General features: G+C 44.1%; 1 long non-coding RNA gene across 1 annotated transcript; it reads left to right on the forward strand.

Moving 5' to 3' along the window:
- Nucleotides 1-792: 792 nt before the first annotated feature.
- On the forward strand, nucleotides 793-8,485 carry LOC118161151. Its single transcript, XR_004747879.1, has 3 exons — nucleotides 793-896; nucleotides 2,038-3,224; nucleotides 8,453-8,485. It is a non-coding gene; the product is annotated as an uncharacterized LOC118161151 (long non-coding RNA).
- Nucleotides 8,486-20,126: the final 11,641 nt, after the last annotated feature.

Below are 20,126 nucleotides of genomic sequence, written 5' to 3' on the forward strand. Positions count from 1 at the left end.
TTTCACCAGAGCATTTAACTAGTGGATCCGGTTGCCCATAAATAGGTTGGAGTTACTAAAAACCCAGCTGAACTAGGCCCTGAGAACATGAAGTAACTTTGAAATCAGTCATACTTTGAGCAGCAGTTCTTCCTCCACCCCTAGCTTCTGGCGTACCTTTCCCTGAAAGCTCACCCGCAACTCATGCCAAGGTAATTGCCTTCTCTGGGCACAAGCATTTGCAAGTGCCTCGTTTCATGACTGGCCAGTGCACACAACACCTTTAAGGATGCAGCTCTCTGCTAACTGAACAAGTTTGGGACCTCCTGGTGCCTCGCAACCTCTGGAAACAAAGCGGAGTGCCCTTCGGGGCAGCGAGAATATGTCCAGGATGAATAACTCTTCCACTGCGAGGCAAGATGGAAAAGACTCAGAGCAAACACCAAGACGTTGCTCCTTTGCAGGCAAACTAATCCCTGCTTTTCCATCCTTTCATGTAATCCGCCCACCACAGAAAGTCGCTAACAAGGACTTGGAAAGTAAAATGTGCATTAAATGAATGGGTTTGGCAGAAGGAACATCTGTTTGTGAGTAACTTCTTGTTCCCTACATATGATAATGGTTATGGATTAGCGTACAGAATGCTGAACTTGTTTACAACGCCTCGGAACTGTATGTTTTGAATCATTAATAAGGAATGTTTTTAAATGCAGAATTTCTCATCAATATGAGCGTTGCTGTTTTTTTTCCCCTCCCTAAATAGGTGCAATTCAGTTTGCAAATTAAATATCAGCGAGCTTTACATAATGTCGCTCTTTCCACAGCCAGAGAGATCAGCGTTTGTATTGTAACAGCCTGTTCTGGTTAATATGTTAATATTCAGGACAGCCAACAGGTGAAAATAGAACCATTTTAACGTGAGCTCTCAGAGATATTCCAGGTTTAATCTGACACAATCCCGAAGGGAGTAGGAAATACTTGCTGGGAGGGGGTGGGTCCGTTTGTTTAAAACAGTCCTGGGAAGCAAAGGAATGAAATGAAATTATCCCTAGCTCAGAAAATAGAGATTTACACTTCTTTCTCCTTACAGCAGGGCTGTCCCCTCGAAGGGAGGTGGGCTGACCACAGGATGAACGAAGGGGGCTCTGCAGGTAATGCTCTGCCTGGAGGAGTTTTCTATGCTCTAATACTCAGCTTTGCTCAGCTGCTGCTTCCTCTCCTTGCTTCTCCCTGTACTCTTCAGGCAGGCCATTCTACTGTGGGGTTTCGCCTTTTAAAGAACTAAAAAGAACTTTTTAGTGAAGCATATATGTGTAAATCCCAGCTAATCATTGCACTGGCTTCAGCTCTGGCCAGCATTAAATGCAGATTTGCAGAGGCGCAGATTTGCTGAGCTCCCTGCACACAGCACATGGCATTCGCTTGTTTCCTTCTGTCATCTTCCTGCGGTGTTGGCCCTGCCTTGCTGCTTATTTTCTCTCGATTGTAATGTGAGCCCCCCAAACGCAGCCACTCCTGCCTGTGACTGGGAGGTCTGCATTCCAGCTCCCCGTTGGAAACCCGTCAGAGCTGGGAGCGAGAATAGTCCATGACATATTCCAGTCGGAATGCCTGTTTTAAGAGCCTTTGGACACGCTCCAAACACAGCAAGTGCGGGACAGGGATCTAATTTCACCTCTAATGCAAGAAATATTCATGTGAAAACTTCTCTTCCACAGAGGAGATTGCAACAGCAGTTAAAGGTCGTAATTGGCTTTTCTGGTGTTATCTGATTTTGATAAACACACGCATAACACCACACCCACGTATAACCACATTCACACCCTGCCAGAGCTCAGCTAACCTGGAGGGAGTCGGTGGTGTGCGTCTCTGTGGCAGAGAAGATACTCAGAAAAGCTTGGGGATAGCCGGACAAGTTTGTCAGACAAGACAAAACAAGACAAGGCAAGGAAAAAAAAAAAAAAAAAAAAAAAAAAAAAAAAAAACCCACCTGGGTGTGTTTTGGATTTTTTTTTTTTTTTTTTTTTTTTTTTTTTTTTTTTACTTTTCCCACTGCAGACCTGGTGTGGATGACCCTAGCTGAGAGGGGCTGAGCTCCCTGAGGAAGAGAGCCCCGGACTGCTGCCCGCCGGGATGACCTCTCCAAGATGAGCCTTCAGCCACCTTCCCATGAGAGGACATTGCTCACAAAGCAACCACCTCATCTCTACCTGTCAGTTCTCTAAGACCTACAGGAAATAAGCCTAGGGGACAATATTCACCTCTGCTGGCTACTGAAGTTCAGCAGCTCAGCAGAGATGTTTGCCTCGTGTCATCCTGCAATGTTTCACCTTCCATTCACTTTCTAATCCCTCTCTGACCTCAGGTGCTCCCTACCTGGTGCTGTCCCGCCCGAGAACATCACCTCTCCCCTTGCACCACCCTCTGTGGTCCACAGGCATCGTTAGCTTATTCTTTTAAAGTGATTTTTATTGAAAGTAAAGTGAATCCAAAGCAATTGCTCTCAATTGGGACCATCCATTTGTTGCTTCTGCCTCAGACCTGTAAAAAAGAACTTGTTTGGCCAAAGATTTACATACAGCTTTTGAGTGCAAAGGCTGGTCTAATGAAAAATGAGAGCTACAGTCTTTTCCTTGTCTGTGTCCGTAGAGCTATTACAACATAAATAAGCGGTTGGACATATCCACTTCCCATCATTACAGAAAGGCTCAGGCTCCCTTCTGGAACCAAGTAACTCATAACAAAGGCAGAGCGATTCCAGTGCTATCGCTGGTGGTTTGTGCGAATCAAAAAGACACGCAGACACAGCAGAGAAAGAAGATAGCAAGTAAGCACAGACAAACAGAGAGCTCTTCACAGCAGGAAAAATCCCCCCCGCCCTAGTGCAGACTTTTGGCTGAAAGATAATGCCTTTGTTCCCAGCTCCAAGATGCTGTCACTCCTATTTCATTTCTTCTGCTCTAAAAGAAACAGACTTTTCACATACTTTGTAAATGAAAGGGATTGCATTAAAAACCTGTTTATTGTTATTTTTTTCTTAGCAGAAACTGCCTGCGGGGTCCCTCCCTTTGGCCAACAGCTTGACAGAAAGCAGTAATAGTCCTGTGAGCGAGCCTGATGTGTTACATGCACCCTCGTTAGCCATTATTGATCCAAGGGAAGGAGAAGCAAGCTGTACTGGGTGGATGCTGGAGCATTTGAGCAGAGGCTGTCAATACTGGAACTGATCAGATGGTCGAGTTTCGGTGAGTTTGCAGATAAATGCTTTAAGGCACTTCCAAAGGGTGTCCGTATAGGTTAGAGCCTGGTTTGCTCATAAGCCTGAAAGGGCCCCTTGCAAAGATTACATCTGTCTCCTTGTCTAGGGGTATTTGCACAGTAAGAAAAATTGCAAACTTAAAGATAAAAATGTTCCAACCCGTCTTCCAAAAGCAGGGCTGCGTATCAAAATGTTACATGCTATTCTTGAAAAATATTTTTAAAAACTCAGGAAGATTTCCACGCAACAGCTCACGAAGAACAGCCCATCCAGCTGGACTCCAAGTTGTCCTCTATGTGTAACCACCCACAGGTACAAAACATCAAATAACACAATGAGGTTGTTTTGCAGAAGACGGGAAGTTTGAAAGTTAAATACTTTTAGTAAGACCATCTCTTCCAAGGCTGAACACTCAATAATCTAGATGTATAATTAATACATTCAAATGTCTTCAACTCTAACTCACTGCGAGGCGTTGACTTTTTCTCAGGTGAACATCCCAGTGTTGGACACATGAAATTAGGCCACAGGAGAGAATAACTGCATCTAAAACAAGCCTGATGACAGACATTGCAGCGGCAGAGCTGGCTGTTCAAACGTTGGTACTTTGTCTCTCTTGCTGGAGCTGCAGGCAGGTCTTGTATAAGTGTTGCTGTGGGACTTCCCGTGTCATCGCCACGGGTTTATCAGAAATGCTGGTCTTATCACAGTGAGATAAAACTACTTATTAAGGCTTACAGTGTAACAACTAGCACCCCCTAAACGGTGTATAACCTCCCACATGCAATTTCTTTTGAAGCCTAATGATTTATTAGGAGGAAACACCGAGACTGGGGGGACGGAAAGCTGTGACTGAGCCAACGAGACCCCTTTGTCTGAGTCCCCTGTGGTGGTACGTGACCTGCCACAGGCAGAGGCAGGCCAGTCTGCAGCAGGCTCCTTCAGAGAACGCAGGCTGTGCACTTGGAATGCAAACATAGATAAGAACAGCTCCAAAGCCCAACGGCTGCGTCCCTGCTGGCCACCGGCATCGGTCGCTTTAAGCCAGCAGCAGGGGCTGAGGGGTGAGGGATGGGGACCTGCTGGTCGCCAGCACCACATGGCCAGGACGGGGCTGGTGGTGAACGCCAGGAGTCAAAAGGCTTTCCTGTACACGGAGAGCATTTTAAAGGCTCCCTCTCATGGTCTGAGAGCTCACAGGCTTAGTAAACAGGCTTTGCTAGAGCTATTTAAAAACTTCCCTTGCCTGGTTTGAATACAGTGGCCCTGTTCAGGAAAGCAGTGTTGTTTTTTTCTGGAGATACGTCCTGCCTTTGGAGGTGGTGAAGCACTTTCTGAGGAAAGATGTTTTTAGCAGCCTGGCAGGGGTGTCCTACCCTTTTAGCACCAAGAAGGGATGCCCTGGGGATGGCACGGGGTCGGCACTGAGGGCTGGGGACAGGACATGAGAAACCAGAGAGGGCAGTGGGATCCGGAGAGCACAGCAAGGATCCAGGCAGGGATCTTGAGCAGTGGGATCGTTACTGAGGGCCTCCAGGAAGGCTTTCACTCCCTTGGTTGAAGACAGCTGTGCAGAAGGGTGTGTTTTTAACCCTGTGTTAAGAGTAACCCTTTCTTTGTGGATTTTGGTGGGGTTACATGGCTGCTCCACCATGTAACTCCATGGAGAGTAACAAAGAGCAGTAAAGAAATGTGATGGAGTCCCAAGGAAGGGCTGTAACGAGCCCTGCCACCACATCCAGAGCCACAGCTTCAGCCCTGTAGTCTCTAATCTGTGTTTGAACAGGACCAGAATGAAGACAACACATACACTGCAGCTCAAGATTTTCGGGAATTTGCAAGGTGGTTGCGGGAAGCCAAGTGCTCTGAGGCCCTTTGGAAACTCCCAAATGTCCCTGTGATGGCGAGGGGTAGTTTCAAGCCTTCTTGGGCCTCACCCAAATGCCAACCAGCTAAAGTCAGCCCATTTCTCCTTCCACTGACATTTTAACACCGGAGATTTTGTAGAAGGCACATTGTCAGTTCCATGCTAGTTCTTCTTTCTGCATCTGGTCACCAGAGACAGCAATGGTTCCAACCATCCGATCCACGTAGCATAACCTTTCTGGCATTCACCAAGCAATTTGGGAACTAGATAAAACGTCTTAGTAATGTTCAAGACAACATAGCCTAACAGTGAAAGCTAACACGCAGCAAGGTAGTGTGGCTTTTGCTGTTCCACACGTTCTCCCTGAATACTCCGTAATTACTCGCAGCATAAGAATACCTTTTCCTCTTGGTTCCCATTTTGCTGTCACCGTTATTCGCAGCGCAGCTGTGCCCACACCTGGATGTCTGGTGGCACGGGTTACTCTATGGCAGCAATGGCCAAAACCTGCTGGGGCAGGCACTGCCCCAGGCAGAGGCAACACCTGCCCCGATGAGCTCACGACTGCAATGAAAGATTAAAATGGAAAGATAAAATGTTAAATTCTCAGCTGAATGCAGTCTGGATTCAAGTGAAGGAGAGGCAGTCAGAATGACAAGGGATGTTTTTTAACCCATGTTCTCCTCTTCAGACTTGGCTGACAGGGTGATGTCCTAGGCACCACTGTGCAGCTGAGAGCATTTTTAGCTGTAACTGGCAAAAGGGGTGGGGAAGAACCAGCCAACAAGGATTTCATGGGATACTTACAACAGATTTACACCCCTTTGCCCTCTTTGAATGATACAAATAAGGTAAGAGCCACAATCTTTTATCACTGAAATAATTTTGTTCCTGTAGTTGCTCACAGTCTGCTCAGAGTTGTAGTTACCACCGTCTCTCTTGCCACACACAAAAGCACCAGTCACAAGATAGACCACATGAGCTGAAAGCCTGAAGTCTTCTTGCTCTTTAATGTGGGAAGTCACTGGTCAGATCAAGGGCAATCATTACTGCATGAGACACAGAAGTGAAGCTCTAGCATCTACGATCATAATCTCCCTAGGGATGCATTTCACATTTCAGAGGTGTTAATCTCGAGATACCGGTCAGCTTCCAGCCCCAGTAACTAGCTGTCTGTCTTCACAACTTCCTTCTGATTCAGAAATGCTGCAGTTGCAATGTGAGTGAGTTTTTTCTTTACTTTTTATTCTAAACGTGCTGTGTGGTTCTGCACCATGGGGACCATGTGGATCTGGTCAGATAATTCTAAATAAATTATTTTCCCCGCAAAAATGTCTTATTTTCCTTTTTTTTTGGGGAGCTATTTGTTTCCTGATAAAATGTATACTGTGCAAGGGAAAGTGGTGGGAGGCCAGCACCTTCTGGTCTGAAGATTAGGCCCCTCTTAGATGAAAGAATTCCAAGTTCAGGTTCAATTAATACTTGATCACCAGAGAAACAGCTCATCTTTTCTCGTGTCCTTTTAGAAAAATGAAACCCAAACCAGACAAAACCTAGAAAGGCCTCGGTGTTGACCTAGTAAAAGAATGCAAAAATTCTAAAATCTCAACTGTTTTCATGGGATGGCATGGAAAGCATTTTACATCCCCCTCAACCAGCAGGTTTCATGTGAGAAGCAATAGCTTCCAGTGGGATGTACCCTCCCCAGAGCAGCCCTTCCCCTTAGAATCAGGGTCTTTTAGGTTGGAAGAGACCTTGGTAAGTAGTCTTGTCCCTCCTCCCACTTGAAGTGTCCAGCCGAGATCAGGTGCCTCAGGACCTTGTCCTCTCAAGTTGTGAGCTCCTGGTAGGATGGAGGTGACACAGCTTCTCTGGGCAGCCTGCTCTGGGGTATAACTACGCTCACACTGAAAATTATCTTCCTGCCATCTGAGCAGACTTTCCCTTGCTGCAGTTTGTGCCCATTCCTTTCATCCTATCAGCGTGCACCAGACAGAAGAGTCTGGCACCCGTTGGTGAGTTGTAGCGAGCAGAAAGATCTCCCCAGGCCTGCTCTTGATAAGCAAACCCAGCTCTGCCTGCCTCTCTCATCATCCTGGCGAGCCTCTGCTGGACTTGCTCTAGTTTGTCAGTCAATTTATGAACTGGGGAGCCCCAGACTTGATTGAACAGATGATCAATTTATTTCACAACTGATTCATTCCTAACACCGAATTGGACAGAGGGAGGGCGATGGAAAAATTGCGCTCAAAGAGCAAATGCTTTTTGCAAAGAAACTGAAGAAAACTTACTGAGAAGGCTCTGCTGAGCTTAGTGACAGCTTTCCAACAACCCAACTCAGGGAACTACTTGAGGTCTTAGGAGGCAGGAAAAGGCAACAGCAGACAAGTTCACAGAAGAGCTATTTTGAGCCAAAAAAGTCTGTATCTTCCCACACAGCAACTGCAAGAGTCGAAGCTACTGAGTAGCCTGCTAAGTTGCTTTGGCTATCTGAATGAAGACAGGCGTTATCAGAGGAAGGGAAGTTTGAGGAAAAATAGCAGGAAACACTGTCTAGAAAGCCTTTTTTATTATTATTATTTTTGAATAGCTCAATTGTAAAGCATGGCTACATGGCAACAGTGGGAGAACAAACCCTACTGGTCCGACGCTAGACACAGCGCCCGAGGCACTACTAGAATGCACTCAAAGATGGTGGGGATGTGGCTAGTCATAAAAGCCCACAGAGAATGAAAGCTTTGTAAAATACGGCTTTGCAGCACATACCAGTGGGTGTATCTTGGGGTGGAAAATAGTTTCTTGCTTTCGCCATTGGGACAGAAAGACCTGAGAGAGACTTGGCATACTGTGTGACGATGATCCTCATAGCAAACCATGTACTTGAGGACTAGATAGTGTGAGTGATGGCTATTATTTAACAATATTGCAAACATTTTTGTGATGTTTTAAAATATAAACCAAAAACAAATGGCATGCTTCAGAAGAAATCCCGAAGTTGACTGTAAATTAACGCCACAAACAGGTCGAAGTAACTTTTGGGGCAGAAAATGACAATTGTCCATACAGCACACAGCTGTATATGCATGCTTTTAAAAGAACGAGGGACACTAAGGTCAGCTCCGTGGCCTGTGCTTTTCATTCTGTGTAGCATGAAAAGTGTCATGTCTTGTTAGGCCCACTGCCCTCTACAGAAAATACCTTGCTGCCTCTGCAGACTGTGGCTCGGGCACCTGTAGCATCAGCTGGTATCTCTCCGGAAACAATTCACTTCCTGGTGCACCTCCTATCAAAGGTATACAACAGCTGTTGTTACTACTGAGCCTTGCCATCACCAATCTCATCTCCAGTGTACTGTGGTGATTAACACTCGGGGATGTCTGCGCAAAGTTTGCGTGCTGTGGAGGAACAGGACGCTTGTGCTGTGCCCGACACAAACTGGTCCGGCTCGTGGCTGGGGATCACTAAGCTACACGTGATTTGCTCTTTGTGAAATGGTGAATCAGACACGTTACAATGCTGGAAAGACGTTGTATGAAGGAAAGAACTAGGAGAACATAGAGAAGTGTGGAGTCACTGCTTAAGGCCGGGCACTGCTTTCAGTTAAACAGGTATTTAAATCTGGAGCAACCCCATCAACTCTGAGTCTGTTCGCTTCCTGTTTGCCTAATCTGACTTTGATAGAACTGGCCCCTCATTTTCCATGCTGTACTTCCTTTTTCCTTGCTTCCTTTCTCAGCACACACCAGCCAGGTTTAGTCTATTCACATCCATGTTTACATCCTTTCTGTATTTGACTCGTATTTGTCTTGAACATCACGTGAATACCGCCTACTCATAAAACCTTGTTTTCACACACCCCGATGTCTCAGTGTTACACAGCTCGCTTCATACCTGTTACATCTTTGTTTTCATAGTAACAATAAAGATCCCCAAAAAAGGGGGATGGGAGGAGAAGTTCTTAAAAAAAAAAAAAAGGTCAAACCTCAAACTCTATTGCCACTAGGTAGAATGGGAGCCATTTCTTCTCAAGAACCCAGTACCTGCAAGGTCTCGAAGACTTTTGTGATGGTAATCTCATGTTCTCATGCACATCAGCCTTTCTGAAACCACTCTGTGATTTACAGAGTCTGTGCTGGCCTTTGTCCTTCGTTGTTAGCATGGTGGATAAAAGATACCTGGTAGGCAAATTAAGCAAACAGCTCAGAATGTATCACTTCCCCTTTTAATACCCATGAAGCATACTTTGCAGGATAATATCATCCTCTCACAGAAAGGCCTTCAGAGTAATATAATGATCAATAAGCACAGAAAGTAGAGACAAAGTCACTGAAAACTCATGAGGCAGGGTGCCGTTAGAATGGGGTGAGAGAACTACAGAATTTAATTTCTTTTTTATTTTTCAAAGAACCTGAATTCATTGTCCCCAGTGAGGCAGTATTAATTCTTGCCTGAATCGTATGGCCTTCTACTTTGTGTAAATACAGAAAGATGCATCTAGTCTAGTTCATTTAGACTTTCTGGTTTCTACTCTGTGGAGATGGCTAACCCACCCTTCCAGCCCTATGGAGAGCTGGCTTTACCTTCCTTTGCTTTCCAGCACGCTACTCGGAAGAATTTTCCTGCTTCCAGGACTTGCTCCTTAAACCAGCCCATTATTAAAACTCCAGGACACCTTAATTTTGCAATATAAAGGAGCCACACGCAGTGTTTAAAGCTAAAGGTGTTGCATGCAGAACATTTTAATCAATGTTTAATTTAGCCAGCCTCACCAAGCAGCCAAGCTCCGTGCATTACGAATGATCATTATGAATTGATCTCTATCATCTAGGCTTGCAAAAGCAGGCAAATATCTCATTTTAGAACTGGTTCATTAAAAAAAAAAATAAAAAAATCAAACCCAGCAACCTAGCTTTGGCAGATTACAGGAGTCTGTCTTCAACATGAACTGTGCAGCTGGGTGGCTCTGATAAAAATCTGCTGGAGCTTGTGAACTCTGACTGCACAGAAATTTGTTGGTTTACAACTTGTACAAAGTCCTCAAAGAGTATTTGGTGATAAAAAAATGTTAATCTTGTCTTTAGAAGAGGAATCTCCACTTTTAATGGGGTTTTAAGAAGCTACAGTCTGCCAGGGACAGCATGTAAGCAATGTAAGTTTACCAATCTTTCCCCCACTCAGAGTAACTTTCATTCAGGATTCCTCGCCTTTTGTGTTCCTATCATTAATTAAACCCAGCTATTTAAATTCATGGAACAGCAAAGACAAAACCCCCTGAATAACTGACTTGTTCCAGGTTAGCTGCCCAGCTAAAGCATGGAAATATCGCCGATGAACTAATGAGCAGCTCATATCCAAAAATACTTTTCTGGACTGTGGATCACTGGAGCATTGCCCACAATTCATACAGCTGGAAAGGAATGGTTTTGTTTATTGGACAGTACCGTCAGTCTGTGCCGGATATCTGGGTGCCCGATGGGCCTCATGACGATGAGGACTGGCAATTCCATAGCCAAAAGCTGGAGTCATGGCACTCCTTCGGTGGAGTTACTCTGGATTTACAGCGGGGAAAGTGAGGTTGGAATCTGGACAACTAATAAGGGGCCAGTAAGTCCTCTTCTCAGCCTTCTTCTCCTCCCCAGAAAGACAATGAAGCTAATAAAAAGGATGCTGGCCTGAAAGCAAAGTGAAGTGGCTGTTGCAGTTACCATCGCACACAGCGTTCTCATAAAGAACAGGGAGTTTCCACCTGGGAAATTCCCTCAAACTCTGTGTTTATCCTCATGAAAGACGAGCAAGCAGCCAAGTAAGGGAATGCAAAAGATACAACGGCTCTAAATGAAGATGAACCTTTGATTGTAGAGAGAGATTTTTTTTTTTTTTTTTTTAAATCAGAATTTTTATTTTTACATTTAACAATCAAGAAGTGACAGATCACTTAGTGGTCCATGGGGCCAGTGGAGGCTAAGACATAAACACCCAATGAGAGATGTCCAGATTGTTCACACTTGACCTTTCCCCAAGCCAGTGCAATAAAATCTGTGGTAAAGGACATTTTATAAAGCACAACACAAAAGAAAACAGAAACAACAAAGCTTATGCAGGAGCTCAAAGACTGGCTCCTTACACCTCTTGTAGCTCTGAGAACACCCTTCAGCCTGTTTCCATGCAAGACTTGTCTCTGATGTTGCATGAAAAGCTCCACCAAAATCAAGGCAATCTCCCTAACAACCACAGAACGTTTGCTTTTAGAGGGAAGGAATGTTCTTTTAGTTAGGATAAATTTCTTAGTCAGACATCCCGAATCATAAATATTAATAATTTTACCACCACACAATGAGGACTTGTCCAGCCAAAAGAAAGCTCATCAAGTACTACCTGCCATCAGGACCTTGTGTTCCCTTTTCTCTTTTGTGTTCCCTTTACTCTTCCTCCCTCCTGTCTTGGGAGTTGATTCTTGATTGCTTTTGCTCCCCCTGCCTCCCGAATTTCCCTGACCTCTTTATTCTGGGTAACCACAAACTACTTGCCTCCTCCATGGCTGTGAGGATGTTTGACACCAACCTGTATTGCACAGGGCCGGGTGCAGGCAAGGGCCATGTGAGAGCTGAATGAGTCCTTTAAGATATGATCCTGGGTGAGTGCCAGGACTGGCAATCCAGGGAGCAGAATAAGACTTGGAAATGCTGCGGTAAAGAAAGGAGCCCCCTTTTAAAAGTTAATCATCACCCTGGGGAAGTTTGAGTAACCGTGGGATCAGAGCACTCTGAGCAAAGTAACTCCACAGCTCGTCCAAGACATGGCTGGAGAGCTCTCCCCTAGCTTCATGCACACACATATGCAACATCTGGCCTGACTTCTGCGACTGGGTGCTGGATTTAGGACCTGGCCATCAAGTGCTGTCGTTAAATGATGTGCTAGGAATGGTGAAATGTCACTGAAGACTTTCCAAAGCTCTGAGTCTGTAGCTCTTACATCCTGTTGCTGCCAGACTTCTTTCCAGAATGAAAACTGATTCCCTGCTCAGCAGGGAAATGTGAGAGCCCCTACATCCACCAGAAAGAAGAAAGGGAAGTGCCTTGGTCATAATCCTTCCTACTCTGCCTAATCTGAAGCCAAGCCAGAGGCACTGACCTCAGGAATGTGTTTCTTAAAAACGTTAAGGAAACTCCAGACACCTGGCTCAGCTTCTGTATTTTCGTCTTCTCCCATTTCCATTACATCTTGATGAAAACAGGGAGGTCTTCTGTACTTCACCATGATACTGAATCTCAGTCATCTCTGGGCACCATCTACTCTTGCCCACAGCCACCGAACCCAATGGGACTTCATGCGCTGGGGCAGGAGTCTCAGCTGGTGAGTGATGACAGCTTTTGTCTGCAATTCATGCACGCCTAAGGGTGCTAAGGAAATAACAGGAAGTAACAATTAGGTTAATAAATGACATATCAAGGAATATACATTCCTTTGTCATTAGATTATGCATAGCATATATTGGGTGCAATTAACACAATTCAAGTAAAAAAGCCTGCGAGCTACCAGTTTTGCAGCTTTACACATATTAATGACAACATCTCTCAAAGATCTGTAAGTTGTGCTGATTTTATTGGTGGGGAAGCAGAGGTTAAGTAAGTTTTCTAAGGCCACACAGCAAGCAAGTGTTTGGATTTATAACTCCCCAGTCTGCCTCCTGCTCCATCCAGCAGGCCATGCTGACTCACTGTGGAATGCATATTTCCAGCAAACTCTTCAGGGACAAGAGGAATCTAAAGAACAAAAGGTACAGATAAAGCACCAGTTCTAAGAAACAAATGTTTTCTGCCATTCAAAAACCACGAGCCATCATCTGTTTAAGTTGTCACACTCACCAGCACGTTAGCCAGAACAGGAGTGCAAGAATAACACAAGGGGGATTGCTGACAGTGCTTTTAGCAAAACTGCAAGTCAGACACAACAACTTTATGTCGTGAGACTGCCAGAACAAAGAAAATCAAATATATCTGAGATTTCAAATGAAGTTTATTGAGATTTATTGCAAGATAGCTTTAAAATTTATAGAATCCAGAGCTGTTCTCTTTCATACAGATCCTGGCAACCACAAGACTGTAAGAAATCAGCAGTGATGCTGCTATTCCACCTTCTGGGAGACTATTTCTATGCCACTCCTCTGTATTATGTATGGCTGCTCCTCAGTTTTGGTCCTATTTGTATGTACAAAGTATCATTTTAAAGGTTAACTTCTATTAAAGGTGAAAGATTTTCAGAAACCTGAGAAAATTAAATGGAACAACTGACCCTCCAGTTTCAAAGACCTTTTGAGTCAGACAGTAACCAAGATGAGTGTGAAATAAAGTGCTGATCACATGACAATACTATAACCAGACTGCCCGGCACCCGGCTTTGTAGTGGGAATAAAGAGTTCATTTCCATTCTGTAAGGGGTTTCCAGCCATAAACAGTCCATTTCCTTTTCTAGGTGAAGAGAAGAGAGATGTCCCACCTGACACAATGCTCTGCACAACCAGGATGGGGTTGCAGAGGCCCTAGCACACAGAGAAGTCCAGGCTGCGAGCAGCCTGCTCCACATACCCTCCTCTGGCTGTGTCCAATTCGCGCTTGCGTAACTTAAGTCATGGAATAAATCCCAACCTGGGATTGCTGGCAGATTCTAATTTAAGTACTGACAACAATCCTTCTTGTGCATCGAGAGAGACAGATTCAAACGACAAAAAAGTATCAGCAAGCAAAAAACAGAAAGTAGGGAATAAAGAACTGAATGGCCTTATTTGAACTTGGCTTTGGGTAAAGTCAAGCAGCTGAAAAAGCGCCTGATCCAATACCCAAATATAAAAAATAGATGCAGAAATCACATATTCTGATACTTAATTTAGAACCTGACATTCTAAACTTGCTGTGCGTCAAGTCAGAACCAGACACTACTTGTGCTACACAGCAGCATTTCAGAATCACAGACTTCCAAGCCCCAGTACAAATAAACATCTTAAATGATGTTACAAATAACTTTCCCAATAAAAATCTTATCAGTTTTAGTCAAGAGGAAAAGCTCCAGTTCTGCGTATGCTTCTTGTTACAAAACTGGGAATGTTTTTCTCATTTCAAGAGCTCTGGAAAAATGACACTTAGCTATCTGTGTCTGGAAGAATGAAAATGAAAACATTTTCCCCCAAACCATTCTTCTTGCCTGGAGTACGTCCATGTCTGCCCAGTTTTCCTCAGAAATATCTGCAGTTTCTAAGGAAGTTGCTAATCTCTCTCTCTGATTCTTTCCCCTTACTCTTTCTGATCCATTACTTTCAGCATTCTTCCTTCACGTGCCACGAAGTTGCACTGAACCTCAGATCCTACTTTTGCTCGCCTACAAAAAAACACAAGACCAACCAACCACCCCCCAAAAAAAACAAACAGGGGAAGTTACTCACATTCAACTTCTTCATGAAGAAAATATGCTCTGTTTAGCGCACCACTGGCTCTCACGTATGGGTTGTGACCCTGGACTTGCCATACAGAGATAACAGACCGCACAGCACTGACTCCACCTCCTCTCCTCCCTGCTGCCCCACCAGGTTGCATCCTTGTCTCCTCTGCGGAGTGCCAGGGCGCTGCTGAAAAGGCCGAGGCTTGTTCATAACCTATGGTAAAAAAACAATTGGTTCTACCAGCTGACACTTGCCAGTAACTAGGAACCACGCGGATCCCATCTCTTAACATCTGCTTTGGGCTCAGGTCAGATCAACTCTGTGCTACGTCACAAGTCTGGCAATGGCAGGGGAGTATCTCCAGTGGTGTACGTCCACCCCAGAAGGCTATTGCAGTGTCCTCTGTACGGCCAGCAGAAAACTACATGGAGCCACGGCCAGAGGAAGGGTGGTGAACCTGGGGCAGGGCTGTGGGCTGTTCTTGTGACCTGTGCTGCTGCTATCGACGGGAAGAGTTCAGAGGCTACTGCACTCTTTTCCATGCAGCAGGGTCTGGTCTGTGCCACTATCCAGAGAGCCTTGCAGGTGGTACACTAAACCCCCATATCCACGGACCTAAAGCAAGCTCAGCTTGTCCACTGGTCATAATTCAGACCTTTTCTGCTGAAAACTAAGCACAGAATCACAGAATCATTTAGGGTGGAGAAGACATTCAGGATCATCAAGTCCAACCATCAACCTGACCAAGAAGTTTAATGGTGCTTTGTTTCTATTGTTGGTGTACTCAGAGGAGAAAGGTGTATGTATATCGTCATCTAGATCTCTCTCTTGTTTACAGTATCATTATTAACTCATGAGCAAGTTAGTAAACTTTTGGGGAATGTTTCTCAAATAGAACAGAACATCTTGAGTGGAAAGGAACAAGGATCATTGAGTCCAATCCCTCGCTCCACACAAGAATACCTAAAAATTAAAGCATACATCTAAAAGCATTGTCTAAATGCTCCTAACTGTTGTAGACTTGGTAGTGTGACCACTACCCCGGGGAGCTTGTTCCAGTGCCCACACGACTTAGTTTGATTTAGCGAAGGTACCAAAAGAATCAAATATATCATCAGAGAAAGGAAGTAAAACTGAAACCGAGGCTCACACAGCAAGGTTAGCTTCTTGCATCGTTATTACGGGAAAGTGTAAATGAAAAACATGAGCGCTACTGCCAGCTGTGAACTGGTGAGCTGGAGCCGACCGATAACCCACTCTTCAAAATATGAGATCTTCCCCGCCACAGGGCGTTCAGCACAGACAAATGGAGACACCTGGTAGAGTACCATGGCTCCGATAAGATGGAAGAGAGTACTGTAAGCAACGGCGATGGCAAGACGTTGTGGGGAGGAAATGTGTTTTATGAACAGAATTCCGTAAGAAATGGGGTGATCTCAAGCCTAGGTGAAACACAATAGAGGCATGGAGTGGAGGGCAGGAGATGAAACAACAGGGAGGAGCAGAATTGGGAAGAATGCTGGGGGAGTGGGAGTAACTTTCTGGTAGGGCTGGCTGGCACAGCTCCTGAGCCAGGTCCCTGGGGTCAGATGCATGCTAGCACTAGTGCACGGGGCAGGAAAGCACATCAGGAACAAAGCTGGAGGTGGCTGGGTGTAGGCGAGAAACAAAGTCTGTGGCCTAGAACCTTGACTTGAGCTAAGTCTTAAAACTGACTAGTTGTTAGATTGTTTTTCTGACTTAAAAATGCACGTAAAGGATGGGCATAACCTAACTGCTCTAGTGAAGCATAGCTTGTTGCTTGGAGGAAGAAAAGAGCTTTCTAAACTTTTTACCTTTGAATTTCAGAACATACATAAAGGCCAAGATCTTCTACAAAGATATCGTCCTTCTGGCAGAGTGACTCCAAATGCCATTCCCAGGATCCTGGAAAGCCTGAGAATGTAAGGAATAGACACCCCTCTAGCTTCACTGCCAGATCTCCTTTTAAGCCTCAGGCTGCCTGCTCCATCCACAGAGGCATTCTGGGGGACCAGTTAAACCCAACAGCAACAGTTCCCAACCATTACTGCATTTCACGTAAAATCTGGACAAGTAAACTGAGCCCTTAGCTAAACAAATTGTACCATACCAGCAAGAGTTGATCACTTTGTAAATCAGACAGCATAATTCTAAAAACCAAGGAGAAATGACTAAGGTTGTTAAGCCAAAGGATTCAGTTATTGTCACCCTAAAGGAGCTCGGTCAGCGAAGCACCGCTTTGTGAGGCAGGTAACAGGATCTACACTTCCCAAAACCGTACATGGAGACCAATAAAATAGGTTAGTAAAACAGCACAATGAATAAAACTGGAGCTGATGGTAGATTAAACAGCAATCTGATGAGAAATGACAAAAGCCAGAATTCCTTAAATTAGACTTATTCCAAACTGGAGGCCTCACTTGCTGTTCTGAAACCTCATTTTGGCACAGGAGTGCACAGAGTATGGACACACACATGCTCATTATCTGAGTACATTTGCAGGCTATAATTCTAGTAAACATTAGATTAAATAAAAGTTCCTTGAACTTTGAAACAAAGAAAAAAGCCTGGACTTCTACTGTCATTAAAATTTTAGAAAACAACCTTCAGTTCAAGCCCCATGTTAGCCACTGGTGTTCATCAGCTGCCACAAGGATTCAAACCAGTACCATAAATGGGAAAACCTCCAGTTCTGTAACAAAACACATCTGGCAGGATTGAGTAGTCCTCATACAGGCTGACGTGATTTTTGGTAAGACACTTCATTATTATTTGTGCCCACTACAGAAGCTGTTCTTGCCAGCTTAAACCTATGGGAGTCTACATGCTTCAGTATCTCTACCAAAAGAAACAAGGCCAGCACTCAGCCTGCAAGGAGACAACGATATGGGGAAGAGCACACAGCATTTCACATACCCTCCCAGAAGTCAGCTATCCTTATTAATTAGTTTTGTTTCAATGTGTATGCTTCATTAAGCCAGTACAAGTGCCTTCATGCCTGTTTAACATGTAAGCATTCTTAGCAACCTTTAGACATGACTGCCTTCACGCCACTGCAAGGCTGTCACCCTCTCGACTAGAAGACTTACCTGCCAGAGGTTATAATGTTACCTGAAAAAATCCTCCTACTAGGGAAGGTGGCTTAATGAGAATTTCACCTTCTACAGGTCGTAACAAATTACCTATGATTTTCTTCTTGCTTTGCATTAAGAGAATGTTATCGATTCTTTTTTCTTTGGCAACGGAAAATGAGATATTTTTGCATATTCTTGACCCTTCATCTGCATTCTTGCCTTCTGATATTTAGATAATCATAATTTAATAGAGCAGAAATAGTGTTTTACAAGGAGCGTCTGTTCACAGTTGGTTAAGCTGCTGATAGCCTATGTGCAGAAGGATTCTTCTATAAGAGGAACCAGCACGGCTTCCCCAGGAGCAGCTGTTAATGCAGGCACACATTCAAACATGCAGTTGTCTGAAATAGCAGCGTTACAGACCCTGAAAGTCAAGAAGGGCCAGCTCGGGTTGCAGGACCATGAAACGGTGCAATCGCAAACCTGTGAAATCCTTCTCCCTGTGAAGAGGCAATCTGCTCCCTCCTCGCGCTTCTTACAGGCACTGGGATTGGCTTCTGAGCAGTGATTCATAACGGTATCACCCTGCTCTGCCTCCCCTGCTGCTGTCCCTGCTCACTGCATTCGTTTCTCTCCTATTTTCTGCAGAGCATGCTGCACAACAAATTCTGCTCCAAAAACCTCATTTTTCCTTACCCAGAAGGTAGCTTAAAATCGCAAACTGAAAGATCACTGGAAGACACAGGAGTGACTTGCTCATACTTGGACTTCAGCAGAAACTCTGGTTTTTCCTTTTCAGTCAAGGCAATTTCCAATAGATTTCCAATACCCTTGGCACTAATGAAGAACAATAATTCTGTCTCATCACAGTCTTTAGGAAATAACGGCTGTTTAATGCTTTGCTTAATGATTTACAAACTATGAATACCTACAGTGGGAAGATTTTTCAGGGTTCTGCACACACGCTGCTTCAGCTGCAACATCAGAGCACCAGTTCTGCTTTGCGTAAGAGCACAGACCGCACCAGTTAATCTCACTGTCAATCTGCTCGAGTTTTCATCTCGGATGTCACAGGCAGCATGACCCTGGGAACACTGCACTCAGCAACAAACAGTAAAGAACTACCAATGAGTTGCATTTGTTTCTCACTAAGGTATATTTTAAGTGTCTGTCCTTTGAAGCATTTGTAGGAGCTGCACAAAAGACGCCAGGAAGCACTGATTTGGTTCAAATACTTGAATACATTTAAGACAATACGTACCACCTGCAAGTGTTTGTACAGAATTATCTCTACTGTCACCATAAACAATTTTTATAATATTAAGAATTTTGAGATTTATGATTTGAGTATTTCAGCACTTACCGTGTTTACAGAGAACTCGGGGTTATTAATCTGTGCAGTGTCTGAATTCTTCTAGAAAGTCCCAACGCAAGGAATGAGAAATGTAGGAACAACTGGCACAAATTTCTGCAACATTATGGATCATTTACAGAATTTCACAAAGTGTTTCCCAAGTAAGCAATTAACAAAGACTAATGTTGGAAGAAAAGAAAGCAGAACGAAGGAAAAGCATTCTAACGTACGAATGCTCAGATCATTTTAGACTTAAATATGAATCAAATGACAATTTAGCAAATAACTGGCTTCAGAAACAGGAACAATGTCCGAAACAACTGGCTTCAGAGATTACCTTGTGTGTCAACTGAGGAAGAAATCAGTTCTGTTAAAAGTCAGCTTCAGGTATCATAAGGCAATTGCATCTAAGCAGATCCAATCACAGCCTTTAAGATGCTTGATTGTGTTTTATTTCAAGGTTAATGTTAAAGCGCATGTTAATTTTAAATATCTGCTAGACTTTGAAATTCTGAATACAAGAGGCAGTATTACACACTGATGTTACTGAATTTCTGAGCAAATTACTTAATATGCCTTTCTCTGACATCTTATGACCAAAAATATTTTGGTTAGAAAAAGAGCTACCTAGCTAACGAGCCCCTCTACAATCCACTGCTGAGTTGAGCATTTCTCCTTACTCAAGAAATGAAAAACAGGCTGAGATTAGTTGACCAACGCAAAACTCAATCTCCAGATCAGCTGCAGACCCAGAAACTTCTTAGGTCTTCTGTTTCGATACTTCAAAATGAAACCATGTTCCTCCTCTCATATGAGCTTTTTTCATGATGATACACCTCATAGCGCCAGAGCATGTCTAGTATGAAATACTGCAGAGTAGTCACACAGCCTCCATTTCGCACTCCGGTTTACTTTATCTTGCTCACCAAGTTGTCTCACGACACTGTAAAAAACAATCACTTAATCCTTCCATGAATGTTTTCTCTCTCACTTCCTTCTTCTGTTTTAGTGTGAGAAGAAACTGTCTTGGATCTGGAAAGTGCCCACCAAAATGGAGTTCCTTGATCAAGGCATCTAGATATAATAATAAATAATAAAGGAAATCTTTCTGACCTGCAGACAATCTAAACTGATTCATG

Source organism: Oxyura jamaicensis, chromosome 2, assembly GCF_011077185.1.
Source record: "Oxyura jamaicensis isolate SHBP4307 breed ruddy duck chromosome 2, BPBGC_Ojam_1.0, whole genome shotgun sequence".
NCBI classification, from domain to species: Eukaryota; Metazoa; Chordata; class Aves; order Anseriformes; family Anatidae; genus Oxyura; species Oxyura jamaicensis.